Here is a 16,522-nt window from a genome sequence, read left to right as displayed (position 1 = left end):
ATATGATGTACTCACTTGAAAATGAAAACTTGAAAATGAAAGCATTATGAATGTAATCTCACAAGAGGAAGATGTATTACAATGTACGATGTGCTTATCTTAGGAAACACTTATAAAACCTGGACCCTTAAGTCTTTTGTACAGCATGTGATACCCTCTACATGCATGTGATAAAAAGCTGAAATAACAAATAATGAGTCTGCCAAGAAACCCATGTCAAATAAGCCCTCCGCAGGGACAATAAAGGTCCTGGATTTTCTCACTGCTTTGGCGTTAGAAAGAATCATCCTTAAATGACCTTTAAGCTTATCTGCAGGAGCTTTTCTTTTATAATCTCATCAACAGATTCAGCCTTACGGTTTCATTAATCTCAGTGTGACTGTCAACACCATTAATTTCCTGTCTGTTATTTACTCTCTCCCTTCATTTAACCTGGTCACCATCTCTTATCCATTTGTATTTCCTGTCTTCCTTTCCTCAGTTTATTTGACTTTCATCTTGCCCATATTTCCCCCTCCCTTTCTGCTATCCAAAAAATTTTTCATTTCATTTATTTGCCTTTCTCTCTTTTGCTTATTTATATCTTATTTTGCATGTCTCCTTCAGTCTCTTGAGTTACCTTTTCATGTTTCTTACTTTTTCTCAGCCTTTTGGGTTCACTCTTAATCAACATTCATGAATTCAGACATGCAAATATATCCTTTATATCACTCCTTGATCTATTTGTGATTGATGCTAAACTGTCATATGAGTACTTTTCATGAGACGAAGGGTCTGTGCCTGTTTTACTGGAATAACATGGAGGTGAGTCAGCAAGGTCGTCTACCAATCAGTTTGCAATGATGGTAACCAATCATTTGGTGGTTTCACAATCTGAGATTTATTTGGAAAGATAAATGGCTGTTGATTGTTTGTAAAAATCGCCTCAACACAAAAGACTCGTCTGTTCTACTGCTTGTTAACGCAATTGTCTAATCAGCCAATCACATGGTAGCAACTCAATGTATTTAGCCATGTAGACATGGTGAAGGCTGATGTTCAAAGTGAGCATCAGAATGGGGAAGAAAGGTGAGTTAAGTGATTTTGAACGTGGCATGGTTGTTCAGAAACTGCTGATCTACTGGGATTTTCACGCACCATTTTGAGGGTTTACAGAAGATGGTCCAAAAAAGAGAAAATATCCAGTGAGCAAGTGAAGTTGAACTGTAGTGGAGCTTATTTTCTTCACTTCCAAATATGTCATTTAATTGTGTCATTATTGGAGTGTTTGCTGAGAGGAAGGTGCACAATCCTTTTGCTTATCAGCAATCAAGATGAACTTGTGATGGCCCCAAGCTTGGAGATCTCCTTTTGGATGTAGACAGGTGCAAGGAGTGCAACATTGGCATCCTGGACTCCACCCTCTCTTTCAGTCTGAAATCCATCACCAAATCTGTCTTCTTTTACCTCAAAAACGCCTCCAGATTCTGGCCATCACTCTCCGACTCTGTGGCAGAAACCCTCATCCATGCATTCATTACCTCCCATTTGGAGTATTGGAATGGTACCGTCCAGTAAGTCCAGAAATCAGCTGCCAGGGTTCTCGCCCGCACCAAGCCCTGGCAGCACATCACTCCATCTTCATCCACCTTCACTGGCTTCCAATTAAGTCATGTATTAACTACAAAATCCTCCTTCTCACCTACAAATCCCCCCATGCCCTTGCCCCTCGATACATCTCCGTCTTTCTCCCATAAACCCCATCTCAGAACCTCTGGTCCTCAGAAACTTGCCTGTTTCCATTCCCCACACCAGAATCTGTTCCTTCCGAGACTCTCAGTGTCACAGCTTGCACTCTCTTGAACAATCTTCCTACATATATCTGCAATGCTTCATCTCTAGCCAATTTTAACAAAAAGCTCCTCAAACTCCATCTTTTCACCACAGCCTCCAAACTCTGCTTTCCCAGACAACATTCATCTTTGTAACCTGTTTCAGTTTGTTTGTTTATGTTATGTTTTATTCTGTTGCGTAAAACATCCTTGGGTCACATAAAAGGTCCTTTTTATATTATGTTATGTTCTGGAATTGCTTGTGTAAAGTGTTTTCTTTCTTGCAAAGGTTTTCTGTCGTGCCCTGAGCCTTTTAAAAGGTCTGTGTGTTATTAGTCTGCTCTAATGTTAGCTGGTTGTTAGGTACATTTGGTGGAGTAGATAAACAAGTAAACAACTATGTTGATAGTGGCTCTTTAGGGATACATTTCAATAACAATTTTTTCAAAGTACAATTGAGTGCTGTTTATGAGACAAATGAAAGATAATCGACACCACCTGAGTCCAAGTGGCACTAATTGTAAAGCTCCTCCCTGATTGGCCAGAGAGCAGGGACAGGGTATGGAGAGAGAGGGACCGTGTTTTATGTGCAGTGAAACTATGAAGGTTTCTTTTCTGACTGTCAGAATCCCATTGAAGCAGACTAAACAGCACAGATGTGAAAACACCCTTCGAGATTCGATGTAAATCTGTATAGTGAAAGAAATTATTCTGTCTCAAAAGCTTCTGATCTTGTCATAGTCTGCTCCAGCCTTTCCCCATGGACTCAGTAATTTTCCACTGCTCTACTCTCACCACACCCATTGACTGATCACACACCTGCTTCCACTCACTGATCACACACACCTGCTCACACTCACTAATCACACACCTGCCCTCACTCACCAATCAGCCCCTCCTGCCTGCTCAGTATATATTCTCCAGCCTCACACTCACTCAGTGCCAGATTGTTGTTTGCCATGCGAGACTTTCCAGCGTTCATCTGCCTGTCTTCCCGGTTCCGACCCTGCCTGACTTCGACCTGCCGGTTCTGCCTGCCGCCTGGTAAATTACCTCTACCCTTTGTTCCTGACTACGAGCTCTGCCTGCCCCCCTTCGGATTGTTCGCCTGGATTGCCTGCCTTCTGGTCTACGAACTTTTGCCCGTCCTGACCAAGCCACCTGCCAAGCCATTGAACTCTGTGTTTGCCGGATTGCAGTTAATAAAACCATTAACTGACCTTCGTTTCTGGGCCTTGTTTGTACTGCGTTTGGGTTCGCACAATACCCGTTACAGATCTGAGTCATTAAAACCCCTTGGCGTTCCAGGAGTTATACAACAAGGGGGTTTCTCAGCAGTTTAAAGTACAGAAGTGCTCGCCATCCAATCGGAGAAAAAATTCTAGAGTTTTTTAAAACCAAAAAACAGCATGGATTTCTCTATGTTGTTCCAAACCTCTCGGTGTGTTAACCCTCCTGTTACGTTGCGGGTCAAATTGACCCATTTCAAAATTTAAAAATAATTTTTAAAAAATAGTTAAAAGTATTTTTTCATAAAAAGAAAAAAATAATAAAAAAAGTCATGTAAAACCATTATATTTTATATGTAGGTCTTTCCAGTGTACATTAAAAAAAGTTTTAACATGCATTTTTTTTTTTTTAAATGAAGAACAGGTGAATGATCCTCATTGAACCATGATCTGTGAGAGGTAAAGAACACCATTGCACTAAATATTGATTGAAATGGTTAGTAATGGAGTTAATAATGAAATATAAACCATGTTTATTGGGATTTTTTGGTTTCTGACACTTTTGGATAATTAAACATTTCTCTGCTCAAATTGGCCCATGAACATCATTGCTGTTCATGAGAAACAAACATAACAGGAGGGTTAATGTAATATTCATGAGGGATTTTGATAATTTTCTATCCATTCTCGACAATTAATAGGACATAGTTGAGCTGGAAATGGACTTTAGAGAGCCAAACATTAATGATCTGAACCCTTTAACACCTTAATGGGTTTACTTAATTGACAGAGTGCTGAGCTGCATCTTGGATTAGTCTTCAGGTTCCACGATGTTCACCACTTCTATGTGGCATTTATTGTTGACCTTCTATCTCCCCCTAAAAGTCCACCCCTAATTCTCTATAGAAGCGGGCAGGATGATAAAAGGTTTAAACTGTGTAAGGGAGAAAACACTCAAGAATTTGGATGAAGTCGAATAGTAAAATTTTCTGTAATGAATGTGTGCAAAAATTATAGCTGCAGAAAATCATACGGTTACGTTTTAACCTTGGTTCTCTGAGTGAAGAGACTATCTTTCCAGCTACCGCGTACGTGAAATATGTAACGGACTGGAGAGATACGGTTGCCCTGAGAGTGCTGAAACTTAAGAAAACACATGCAAATAAACAAAACACAAGCAAATTGAGAAAACATCTTCATCAATTTGACAACACAAGCGCAACAATGCAAATAGACCACAATACAACAGAAGTGTTTCCAGAAGACACCTAAAAGTGATGCAGACGTCTGGACACGCTTGTGATATTATCTCGTTATTCAAGAGAATGGTAAGATAATGATTTCAATGTTATAACGATCATAGCATGCTAACGTTAGCCGGCGATGGATAGCACGCTAACGTTATCGGCTGATCATATCGTGCTAACATTAGCTGGCAATCGATAGCATGCTAGCGTGAGCTGGCTAGCAAGACCAAGACCAACTCGGTGCGAGAGAGAGACCAACTAAAATGTGTATCATTAATTTATTTGATTTGTTTAACTGCAATGTGACTGATATGGGCTTGCAGGCATCACGTTATAACTTGAAAATATTATCATGAAATAACGTGATAATTTCACGTTATAACGCTATAATGGCCACTGTAGTCTCAAGGCGATATAGAACTACTAAAAGCACACACATCTGACTGAAAAACTCTGCAGAGAGTGTGTTTCCTTACATTGATTGTTGCAGTTGTAGAATCACACAATTTGTCCAATAAATTCAAAATGTAAAGGCTAACCACGGACATTTCAGTGCACTGATGAAGTGTTTCACCAACTTCAGTGACATTACAATATTTCTGCACTATGAAGATTTTTATAAATTATAACTTTTCTACTTGTGGAAGTATCAATTATTGCTGCGGAGTTGCTCACTTATTTTGAGTGGGTATGGCTCTCTCTTGTTCTTCTTCCAAAAGCCAGATAATTAATTTCTGTCCACAGTCTCTTTTATGATTCATTCTATTTGCATATTATTCTGTGTAATTTGCTGTCTTTTCTCAGGCAGTTTTCTCCCCGCTGAACACTGCTGTGCTTAAGTCAGACACTGAAAAACAAAAGGGAAAGCACAATGTAAAAGAGATAAATGACTGGAGGAGGACAATCAGTTCTACTAAAACACTGCATGAGTAAATGCAATTAAAAAACATTTTCATATTTTCTGTTTTATTTGCATGTTCATACATTCTTTTTCTTGTTCCTTTTTATCTTCTTCTTCTTTTGTAATATACTTGGAGACATTTTACCAGGACATCAATCTGTTCATCCCATCTGTTTTTTTCCATTTATAAAGTTTTTATGTTGCAGTATTGTCTCCGGACATCACATCCATTTTTCTCTCATTCTTTCACTATTTTTCCCCCCAATCTCTGTCTGCAGTTGTCTCGCTCCCTTCTGCGCCTCTCCATTTCTTCCACTCCTCATCTATTCTCTGTCATTTCTCGCTCCATCACTCTGCTCTACTGCAGCCTGCAGACACACAGCTTTTCTATTCTTCTTACTTAAACGTGACTCAGAGTCCACTTTAAGAAAAAGCGATCCATCAAACATGTCTCCTCTGTTTTCTCACTTTTTTATTGTTGTTCTGGTCACCTGCAGGCGTCGTCTCCGTGATATTTAAGCGGTCCCTCTGGGAATTTATTTCCTCTTCCTTCCTGACAATTTGCATCTAAATTAAACTGCCTGATTGGCCATGAGGCACTCATTGATTTTACTGCCGTTTTTTGATGGAATTATTAAACAGGCAGAACAGACGTTTAGAGCACCGGACTGACTGTTGCTTCTTCATGGATGTTTTCAGATTTCCTGTTGGATTTGTTATTTTCCATTAACTGCTCTGTATTTTGCACTTTCTACATTTTACTCACTGTGGCCTTGTAAATATATAAAATCCTAAAAGTCCTGCAGTTCTATGGAATGAGCACAATCATGGAACAGACAAACATGTCTTTGTGCAGAATAACACAGTTAGAATTATATATATACATATATATATATATATATATATATTTTTTTTTATTATTATTTTTTTTTTAATTGGAATAAAAATACACTTTTCTACAAGTGTCATAAATATTGAAAAAAATAAATTGGATCTCCACTTTTTCTACATACTGAACTATTTGCATGTTTTCAGTCTCTCCTGTCCTCTCCTCTCAGCTCTGTGTAAACAGATTTTCTGTGAATATTTGCCAGGTGACCGTTGGTCTCAGCAGAATCAATGATGGCTTCACAGTGTCGCTGAGGAGCAGAATTTAATGTTTTTAACAGGATCTGGTTAGTGCAAACACTTTATTTTTGGACCCGTTTTAAATGAGACATGTAGAATAACGTAGTTCTGACAGAAATATCACAATTTAAGGTTTGTTTTAGTCACTTTTCGTAACCGTTCAATCCGTAACCGTTCAATCGTAATCCGTTCAAGGAAAGTTCAAAATCCACAGATAATGCCTGTTTTTACAGTTTATTTCTTTGATAAAAGGTGCATTTCAGGCAAACTTTCAAGGAAAAATGTATATCTGTTTTGGTACATATATATATATATTTAACCATACTGATTTTCCTCAGTATAAATAACCATGGTCCGATCAACTTACTACCTCACAATTGTCAGGGACATTTCTTACAACCATCTGTAATCATGTGAGCAAAGTTTTCATACTACAACCAAGACAAATCAAGAAAGAACTTTCATGCTCAAGTTCTATAGCTGTTCGAGAATAAATTCCAATGGGTGAATAGAGGAGCTGGATGTAGCTGTTAGTGTAAACATCTCTCCTAAACGTGTCAAGACATGTATATAAGCGAAGGTGAAATGGCAATGGTGCGTGTGTGTGTGTGTGTGTGTGTGTGTGTGTTGAAATGTCTCCTATTCAACGTTGGGAAGTAAATGATCCAATTTAACCGTGTATTGATTTGAGGAATCGACTGAAGCATTGTAAAACATTGGCGAGTCTGTTCAATACACCCACATACACATCTTTATTACCCAAGCCAATTATTCTGTATAACTCCTGTTCTCTCTCTCACACACAAACAGGGCCTGGCTTATTTATTTTTTTATTGACAGGCAGCACTAAGGGGTGCCACCTGATTGGCCGCAGGTCTTCCATGGATTTAATGAAATAGTAAAGGAACAGCTTAATCTTCACTGAAGCTCGGAAGTAATTGATCCAGAGTGACAACTTTTATTATTTACAGAATCATTCATTCTGGAGATGAAATGATCTTCCACTCTGAGACTTACACTCACAGAAATATTCAACCCTAACTTTTAAGATTTATGTAAAATAATTACATGACAAAGTTCCATTTGATTTTTTTTACTATTTTGAACATAATCCTATCTAATAAACTTATGTATTCAGTATTAATATAGTTTATTTAATTTAAATGCATATTCATCAGATTATGTATTCAGATTACATTAAGTATATTTGTTTGAATTAAGCAGCATTTAGGTTACCTATTCAAGATAAATAATGTATATACGTTTGAAATACATACTAATTAAGCTTATATTGAATTGAATTGAATTTATTTTATTTGATAGGGACAATGCAGTTAGCATAGATACAGGACATGCATCTGATGTGCTGCATACAGAGATATAGCTTCAGCTAATTTTCAACTCCCGTCCCTAGTTGGGCTTTTACAACTACATACAAAATCACAATACTATAAAAATCCAATATACAATTACACCATCTACAAAATAGAATAAAATTACAAACAATTACAATATACATTTACCCTGAGAAAAAAAATAAAAAAATAAAAAATAAACCCTGTATAAATATAGCTTAGAGTTTAGAATCATCATAAATCTATACAACAATAAGGAGAAAAGAAAGAAATAACAGAGAAAAAGAACTACACACTATAGGCACTATATTCAATCAAAATGCATTAGATGTATGCATTTTTATGATTAATATCCAAGGATTTTTTTCTTAGGTTACCTATTCAAGATGATTAATATGTATGTTTGAAATAGATAACAATTAAGCTTAAATTCAATTAAAATGCATTAGATTTATGTATTTTTATGATTCATATGAAATACATTTTTCTATTTTCCATTCAACAATATCTCAATGATGCATACAATCAGACCATCTTGTTGATTCAACAAATTTATTACCATTAAGGCAAACATCTTCTCTTCACCCAGGCACAGACAGTACTCAGCAGCTCTTCAACAAAATCATCAACTGCTATAGATGGAAAATCCGTGTATCATTTGGATCGGTATCGGGTTGGGGCAGGGATGGGAGGAGGAAGTTCAGAAAGAGAATGGCCATGCATGCCGATAACCATATATAGTGTTCTTGTACGTTCACAACCTGGGAGATTCACACAAATCGAAAACACAGAAAGCTAGAAACGGCAGTTGTTCAGTTACTTACAAAAGTGTTGAATGTGTTGAGCCTGTTGAGTTTGTTCTAGATCAAAAAAAGAGCAGGTCCTTTCAATATATCCCAGTACTGCGATCGTTAAAGCAGATAATTGTTGATACCCACAGAACACAGGGCAGTAACACTGACCAGCCTGAAAACCAGCAGTATTGCTCCATAAGAGATAGTGTATACTTCAAGGAAAACCCGTTCCTGCAAGTGATGAGTTAAAACTTTGTTTAGCCTTCCTAACCTAAGGACGAATGATACACGGATTATGGAACATAAATGTTTTCTAACTTCAATAACACAGAGGCAAGTTAGGAATTCAACATTCAACATTTTTGTAAGTGACTGAACAACTGCTGTTTCTAGCTTTCTGTGTTCGATTTGTGTGAATTTCCCAGGTTGTGAACGTACAAGAACACTATATATGGTTATCGGCATGCATGGCCATTCTCTTTCTGAACTTCCTCCTCCCATCCCTGCCCCAACCCGAAAAAGAGTCACCTGAGCAATTTGAGTTTCAGTGCTCGTACTTTGGGGGAAAGCTTGGACGATTCCAGGTCCATCAGGATCTTCTGGTAAAGTTCAAATGTACTCTTCAAGCTTTTTGGATAGCTTAGATTAAGTGCGTAGATCAACCCAAAAAGCATCACGCATGCATGGTTGATACTCTGGAGGTTGTGGAGAACTTCAACCCCTTCCAGGACAACACCGACATCTGCAAAGCGTCCACCAGGACCATCAGGATCATCACCCTCAGCTCGAACAGTGTAGATTGCCATGGTCATCTCTGCGACATCTGCCTCAGCCTCACTGCAGTCGATGTCCTGAAAGATGGAGGGAACAGAGAACAATGAGCTGTGTCACCCTAACCTTGACCTTTGACCACCAAATTCTAAGCAGCTCATCACTGAGGCCAAGTGCGTGGTTATTTGAAGAAATTCCCTTAAGGCACTTTAGATATAGTGTTCATGAGAATGAGAGGGACACAAGTTCAAGGTCGCAAAGGCCTCAAGATCTTTGACTCCCTAAAAGCCTGGAAGACAAAAAAAAAAAGTCAAAAAGTTACATTATGTCTAAATGGAGTTGTACATTTAATGATCATCAACTATTTAAAAATGATAAAAAGTGGTCTTTGAGCATTGTTGATCACAATGAAGGTTAAAGAACCTCATTGCCCTTTTTTACTGTGTTTGTGGGTACTCTGTGCCGTAAACAACGGCATGTAGTGTCTTATTGCTGAACAGTAATACTTTTAATCCTTTAATTTAGTGATTTCTTAATGGTGCACATGAAACATAAGATAGTAACTTACATGTTCATAGGTTAGTCCTCCTCTGAGGGTAAGGTTCCGTGCTGATTTCAGGGGAGACCAAAGAGACTTTATCCAATGAAGTCTTTGACCTGCCACAATAAAAATGGAGTCAACAAAACACAAACTTAAAACGTAAAAAAAAAGAAAAAAATACAAGACCCATTTTATTCATAGATCTGTGAAGTAAACGAAAACATTAGGGGAGAAAGGACAGTAAGAAAGAGGCCAACCTCTTCTGTCCACCCCCCGCTCCCCCACTCCTACCCTCCGCCATCTCTCTCCTAATCTCCTCTCATAGGGTAAGGTTTACTCCTCCCTCCTATCCAACCCTCTTCAAACCTCTCGTGCTGTCCCGCCTCTCTCCTAACGTCCTTCTGTTTCCTGTTACGGAATTGAAGGAACTAACCTTTCCCTATCCTCACCTTCTCTCTCCTAACCCATCAACCATTGAAAATGCCCCTTCTACTAAACAGAATCAGTCCCAACAGCCAAAACAAAACAAAGTATTACGACACTGTTTTATGACTTACCTCTTGACATGTGGCTTTGGCTTTAGTGAATTCCTCAGATCCTCAGCTTCCTTTGGACAGAGAAAAAAAATTGAGAATTAACACATTTAGCCCTACTTTTACACCTTTTTAAAATCACATGCTTGATGTATGTGTGAAGTTACACTGTGGTAGGAGGTAACACACATTAAAGCTTTATGTGTGAGGTCTGTGGGAGACACTGAGAGGGAGAAGACGGACAGACAGAGGAAGAAGAGAGTAAAAGCAGGATGGAGAGAGAGAGAGGAGAGGGAGACGGCCAGACACAGAAAAGAGGGAGGGAGAGGACAGAAAGGACAGAGTAGGGGAGACAGGCAAAGTGCGACCAGTTGATCAGTCTTGTGTTGGTTAGAGATCCAGTCAACATGTCCACTTACTTGCATTGTCTTCAAGGAAGACAAGACGGCTTCCCTCTCTCTGATGTTCTCAAGGCGTTTGAGTTCATAAGCAGACAGTCCACAACATGCATCCTAGTTAAACAGGAGAATCAAGCTGATCAGAATCAAGAATCAAAACCCACCTGACATAATCTGAAAGGCCTTTCTTACTAAATAACATTTCCAAAACAGGTGCAAATTAAATAACTGCTGCTTTATGAAAAATATCAAGTTTCTGTGTCCTCACCTTCTTGTTTGGGGCAGAATTGTCGTCACTGGCATATTGGAGGCGTTTAGGTGCCAGGACCCGAGCCCTAACCTCAGACTCCTCCGGACCATGTGGATTTGCTTCCTACAAGTGACAGCACTACCACCATTGCCTTGAAGGAATTTCTTACTCAAAACAAACAACCCATTGGACTCAATGACAAACTACTGGTGGTCAAGGTCAATGTGACCTAATGTCCATCCCATTCTCATGAACGCCACATGTTATCAGGTAGACCTGGAGGGAAATTAATTACATCTGGCACAAAGGACAGAAGTATGACATACTTACCACATATTCTTTGACCAGTGTGTCCAGGTCTTCATTGAGGTAGATGTTCAGACAGCTCAGCACACAATCACGCCTCATGTTGATGTCTTCACTCTGAAACAAACATTACATGATTCCATGCTGGTCAGTGTCAGAGACACATTAACATGCATGTGCTGAGGCAAGCCAAGCCACTGACATTTCCCTCCTTGACCATCCTCAACTCACCTGGTTTCACCCCACTCAGTTAAAGCTCACACAGGTCTGAGCCCATTCACTACACAGTCATTTTGAAAGTGCCTATCCTTTTCCAAACCGTTCACAAAAGGAGCTTTCCCATATGGCTGAGTCAAACAAACCCTATGTGTATTAGGTTAGACCAAAAAATACTTACATTATCCGTCTTTGCCATCACGGCTCTGATCTTTCTTCCTGTGGCTCCACCTTTGGTATGAAAAACCTGATCAGGTCGTCGTTCAGGCGGTCCAGTTCTCCAAGGAATTTGGAGGTCAGAGGTACAGTCGTCAGCCGCATAAACTCCCGCCCCACACATCCAAGCTTCTGCAAGATCAGAAATTTTAGGCCATTTGAATTTTCTGTTATCAATGAATTTATCCCATTGAATCAAAATTTTAGCTTTAATATCTTAAACAATTTTAAAATCACATGAACTGTCAGTCAACGTGTGTGTGTCGCGCTCCGTTGAGAAGCACACGCATGTCGTATATATCAGTCATGCTGTTTTTATTTTGAAATTTGACCGGATTCTCCCATTGTTTTATTGTTGACTTCCTGCCTGACTAAAAATGATCACTGACTGATCACCGATCACTGCGCAAAAAAAGGCCCCTTGAACTGCCCTCGCGCCCTTTCATAGTGCAGTCCGGCGTAGCGGGACGAGGTGGAGGAGACGATAGTGACGTGCGTCAGAGCAGCAGCTGTGCTGTGTAGCAGCGCAGTGCAATAGGCTACGCAGTTAGCTCTGTAGCAATAAAGTGTTTATGTGCTGCAGCAGCATGTGTTCAGTTAGCGATCTCCGTTTGTTTACAACAAGCACCGGACACTTTGTTTACAGTTAGCATGCTGGTTTGTTTAATAAGCGGATGACGCTGTGCACAGTTAGGACGGCAGCCGCAGTTGTGCAGCTTTTGATTTGACGACTGTCGGACCAAGTGGGAGACGTGTGTTAGACTTCAAGCGCGACGTCAAATATCCCGCTTTGCCCCAATGGCCAGTTCGCAGTTGCCCTGCTTCCAACAGTCAGTGTGACTACCTCTGGAGGCGGAAAATTGGCGCGTTCATGGTGCAAGACGTTACAGATCTGCAAATGTCCCGGCATTGAACGGCATTACGAAAGGAGCTAGTTTTAAAACACACCGTACACACTCAGCATAACGTAATAACATAATAATTTACTGTCATCAGCTGTACCAAGTTCAATAAATTGCTAGCTAACGTTAGCTAGCGAGCGCCAGTACACACGACGTAAAACTACTTATAATCATCACAAACTACGTAATATGATCATCAATGAATTGATATTAATGTTATATGAATTAAACTGCAAGAATAATACACAAATTGATGTAATTAGACAATGGATGACTTGGATTACTCACCTGCCTCTGGCACCCATAGACTGTGAAATGAAGATGGCGTCCAGCGAAAAATAAGGATGTCATTTCCTGTTTCCCGATTTCACTTCCTCTAAATTGTATGTAAACCAATCACATACATTTAATATAAAATAATCATGTTTGTTTCACAGCTTTGACTATTTAAACCATATTAATATGTATTAAGTAATTACATTTAATATATTTTAGAATTGACCGAATTATACAAATTATAATTAATTGCTTTACATAAATTTAAAAAATATGAGTATTTAAATAAAATCAAATAGATTTGTATGCTTAAAGATTAACTCCACCATGATTCATTTCTGTGAGTGTATCAGACCATCAGGACTGTCCTTAGATATTTTCGACTTATTATGTAACAGGCAACAAACCTGTAATGTCATTAAACAAACGAACATTAGAAATATTGGATCAGAACCCAAAACATTATGTAGAATTCAGAAAAAGTACAAGTGAGCTTTGAGAATGTTATAAATCTGTAATTTATTAAATGAATATCCAATTAGCCTTGTCCCACAAGTAGTCGGTTCTAACAGTTGGTGCAGACTTTTCAAGGGTAAACCCTGCCTTTAGAAATAAAAACATTATTATATATAAAGCTTTTCATACAAAGGCAGCTTAAACAAAGTAAAATCTGAGAGTTTATATACAACCCCAACTCCAAACTAACTTCCGACTTTCACCCAGGAGCTCGGGGTTGGTGTCCCTGTGTGAAACGGAAAGTACTCAGTGGGATTTGAAATAACGTGTCTCTTCGTTAATAAATAAATAAACAACTATGCAATGATGTCCATTTTGGAGTTACAGTGTTTTAATATGTGGAAATTATTACAAAATGAGGAGTAGATATTAAAGTTTTTTTGACTCATTTAACACACCTCTACATGGGAACCATTAGTTAGTTAGGGTTAGGGTCGTCCACTCCTCTGTTTATCTAACACTGTCCGTCTCCATACATTTCTTGTGCCATGCATGAATTGGCGGACGTGACGGTGTATCTCTTCCATACTTAGGTCTGCAGTTTTTCTGAGTCTGTTTCAATAAATCATGATACACATTGTGCCTTCTCTTGAGGAGTAGCCGTTTTTATAGGGGTTAATTTACCACTACCTATTTCATCAATAGGGTACCTGAAATACACAAATGCAATGTGATTAAAAACTTTGATAACCACTGAGTACATACAATAAATATGATTAAGATATTTCATCAATTGCCTTTGTAATATAATAATATAATATAATAATAATATAATGAAACACCAGCCTTTTTCAGTTCTTAAACCTAACGAAAGTGAAAGTGAAATAAATTGGAAAAAGAAACAGCAAGTAGCCATTGAATAGGCAGGAAAAACCTTTTCTACTTATTTCAATGGGACAGTAAACCTAATAGAAGGTAGAATAAATATGGGCTGATAAAGAGCTGATGATTTAATAGTCGGCTGAATAATCCATCTGTTTGATAGACTTTAACTTTACAGTTTTACCAGTTATTAAAATCTTGACAAACAAAACCATCATCAGGCTCGACACCACTGATGTGAAAAATGCATGTATTTTTTATATTTTTTCAGTGAACTAAACCTTTAAAATGTAAGGGGACCAAGCTGCATGACAGTAAGCTCAAGCACTGTTTTGGCGCAGTATTTTCAATGCACACCATAAATGAAGTTAATCACTTATCATGAACTGATTTGTTGACAGAACTCAAGTCGAGGTGGGGGAAAAATCAATACAGCATAGTATGGCGATATTTTCTGTGGCAATATTATATTGGTTCATGGCCACCAAGTATCTATATTTAGCGCTCCGACGGTCAGTATTTTCGGAGGCTGTAGTGGGCTCAGTTTTAGGAACATACTGAAGATACTGTGATAACGCTTCGAAGTTAGGGTTTGAAGCCTAAATGAGGGTCTTAGTTAAATGCTAAAGACCCAGGTTTGCGACTCCATGGCAACGTGATTTCAGGGACACAGCTGTATGTAAGCTATACAGCACAGTGACGTTTTTAAAGTTTGATAAAATGCTGCAGTTGTTGTCGTCCATACATGTTTGATATCAGTTCAGTTCAGTTTGACTGAATACTTTGTTGGTCAGTCTGTGGGTTTGACTCTCATTGTGGAGAAATAAAAAGACTGAAGTGAGATGAATAGACTGAGAATTTTCTATTACTTGACAAAAAAATTCTTGATTGAATTTAATTTTGTGGACACAAAAAGCAGTTAAACAGTTAAATCGCAATATATTGTGTCACAATACTCACCATATTGCACGATAAAAATCGTATCGTGCTGCCGATACGCTGATTCACAACTCTAGTTAGTAGAAAGATAAAGCTTGGCTCTGGTGAACGTCTCTGTTCTGTGTGACCTTGTCTGGCTCTGCTCTGTTTAGTTTAGGATGTTTTTACCTTTTTTCTGTTCTGGCTTTGGTTTAAAACAACTAACAATTTAACAAAATGACCAAAAAATAGGACCATTCATGTGTGTCTTTGTTGCTGTACAAAGATTTGACTTAGCTGATAGGTTGCCCTGCTGGCCGGTGCTCTCTCTCAATCAATATTCCCTACCTTCCTCACATCTCTCATTTGCTCTCTTGCCATGTTCCTCTTCATCCTGTTCATCCCTCCATCTGTCTTTCTGTCTGTCTCTCCATGTATGTGTCTTTGCCCTTATCATCCTCTGTCAGTCACGGTGCTGTGTGGCGACCTGTTTAGTATTCTCCTCAGTCACGTCTGTCTGCTTGCACTCAATCACACACACATGCACACACAGGCTGCAAGCAGCACTGGTAATGACTTATCTTTTTCTACATAGGCTACAAATTAGACGAACAAATAGATACAGACATTCGGTCGCATACCCACACACACAGCCGACGTGTCCTCGTGTCCTTGGCGCCACGCTTTAATGTGTAGGAGGACACATGTTATGGTCATGTCGGTCCAATGTCACGGTCACTTTACATTATGGGGAAGTGTTCTGCGAGCGTCTGGTTCATTTGGACCAAGGACATTCAGATTCGATGTCCCATTTCAGACCGTCCCTTCCAGAGGACGCGGCCTTCCCCATGATGTTTCGATGATGGCAAACAGTCATGTTCCTGCTGCCCTCCAGTCACTCCAACCTGTTATAGCAGCCAATAGCAGCCAGACCTTTTTGCAGCCAACAGACAGTTGTTTGAGTTGCACTGTACTTTTTCACATATTATCACCTCCACTTAATCAATCTAAACCTAAAGGTGTGTTCTGACCGACTTGGATCCAAATTTTAGAAGCATGCATGCATACCGTGGCTTCATGAATCTAAAGTCATGTTTCCATCAGCAACGTCTCTGTGCATTTTGAGGATTTGCATGAGAAAAACTCTTCGAAAATGCCTTGGGAATTTTTTATTTTTTTTTGTCTTTTTTGGAAAAACGCTTTTTCTGAATAAGTTCTGACATGGCGAACAGTTTCTGTTCTTCCGGAAAACCCAAAACAAGAAGAGGAAGCTGTTTTCTCTCGTGGGTGGCCAAAGTTGTCCGAATAGCAACCTCTTTTTTTGTTGTGGTTTTTTCTCTACAGCAACACATTATACTGCCATCTTCTAAGCAAAGTAGAAAGTATATGCTG

The 16,522-nt window shown here is 38.9% G+C and overlaps 1 long non-coding RNA gene across 1 annotated transcript; it reads right to left on the bottom strand.

Annotated features, from left to right (window-relative positions):
• Window positions 1–9,316: 9,316 nt before the first annotated feature.
• Window positions 9,317–11,796, bottom strand: LOC131972184 (uncharacterized). Its single transcript, XR_009394442.1, has 5 exons — window positions 11,662–11,796; window positions 10,977–11,381; window positions 10,730–10,822; window positions 10,335–10,384; window positions 9,317–9,893 (listed from the first exon to the last, which is right to left on the bottom strand). It is a non-coding gene; the product is annotated as an uncharacterized LOC131972184 (long non-coding RNA).
• Between the last annotated feature and the right edge of the window lie 4,726 nt (window positions 11,797–16,522).

The sequence above is a fragment of the Centropristis striata genome, chromosome 5, assembly GCF_030273125.1.
Source record: "Centropristis striata isolate RG_2023a ecotype Rhode Island chromosome 5, C.striata_1.0, whole genome shotgun sequence".
Lineage (NCBI taxonomy): Eukaryota > Metazoa > Chordata > Actinopteri > Perciformes > Serranidae > Centropristis > Centropristis striata.
The sequence above is the reverse complement of the archived record's forward strand: the minus strand, read 5'-3'. Positions and strand labels throughout refer to the sequence as shown.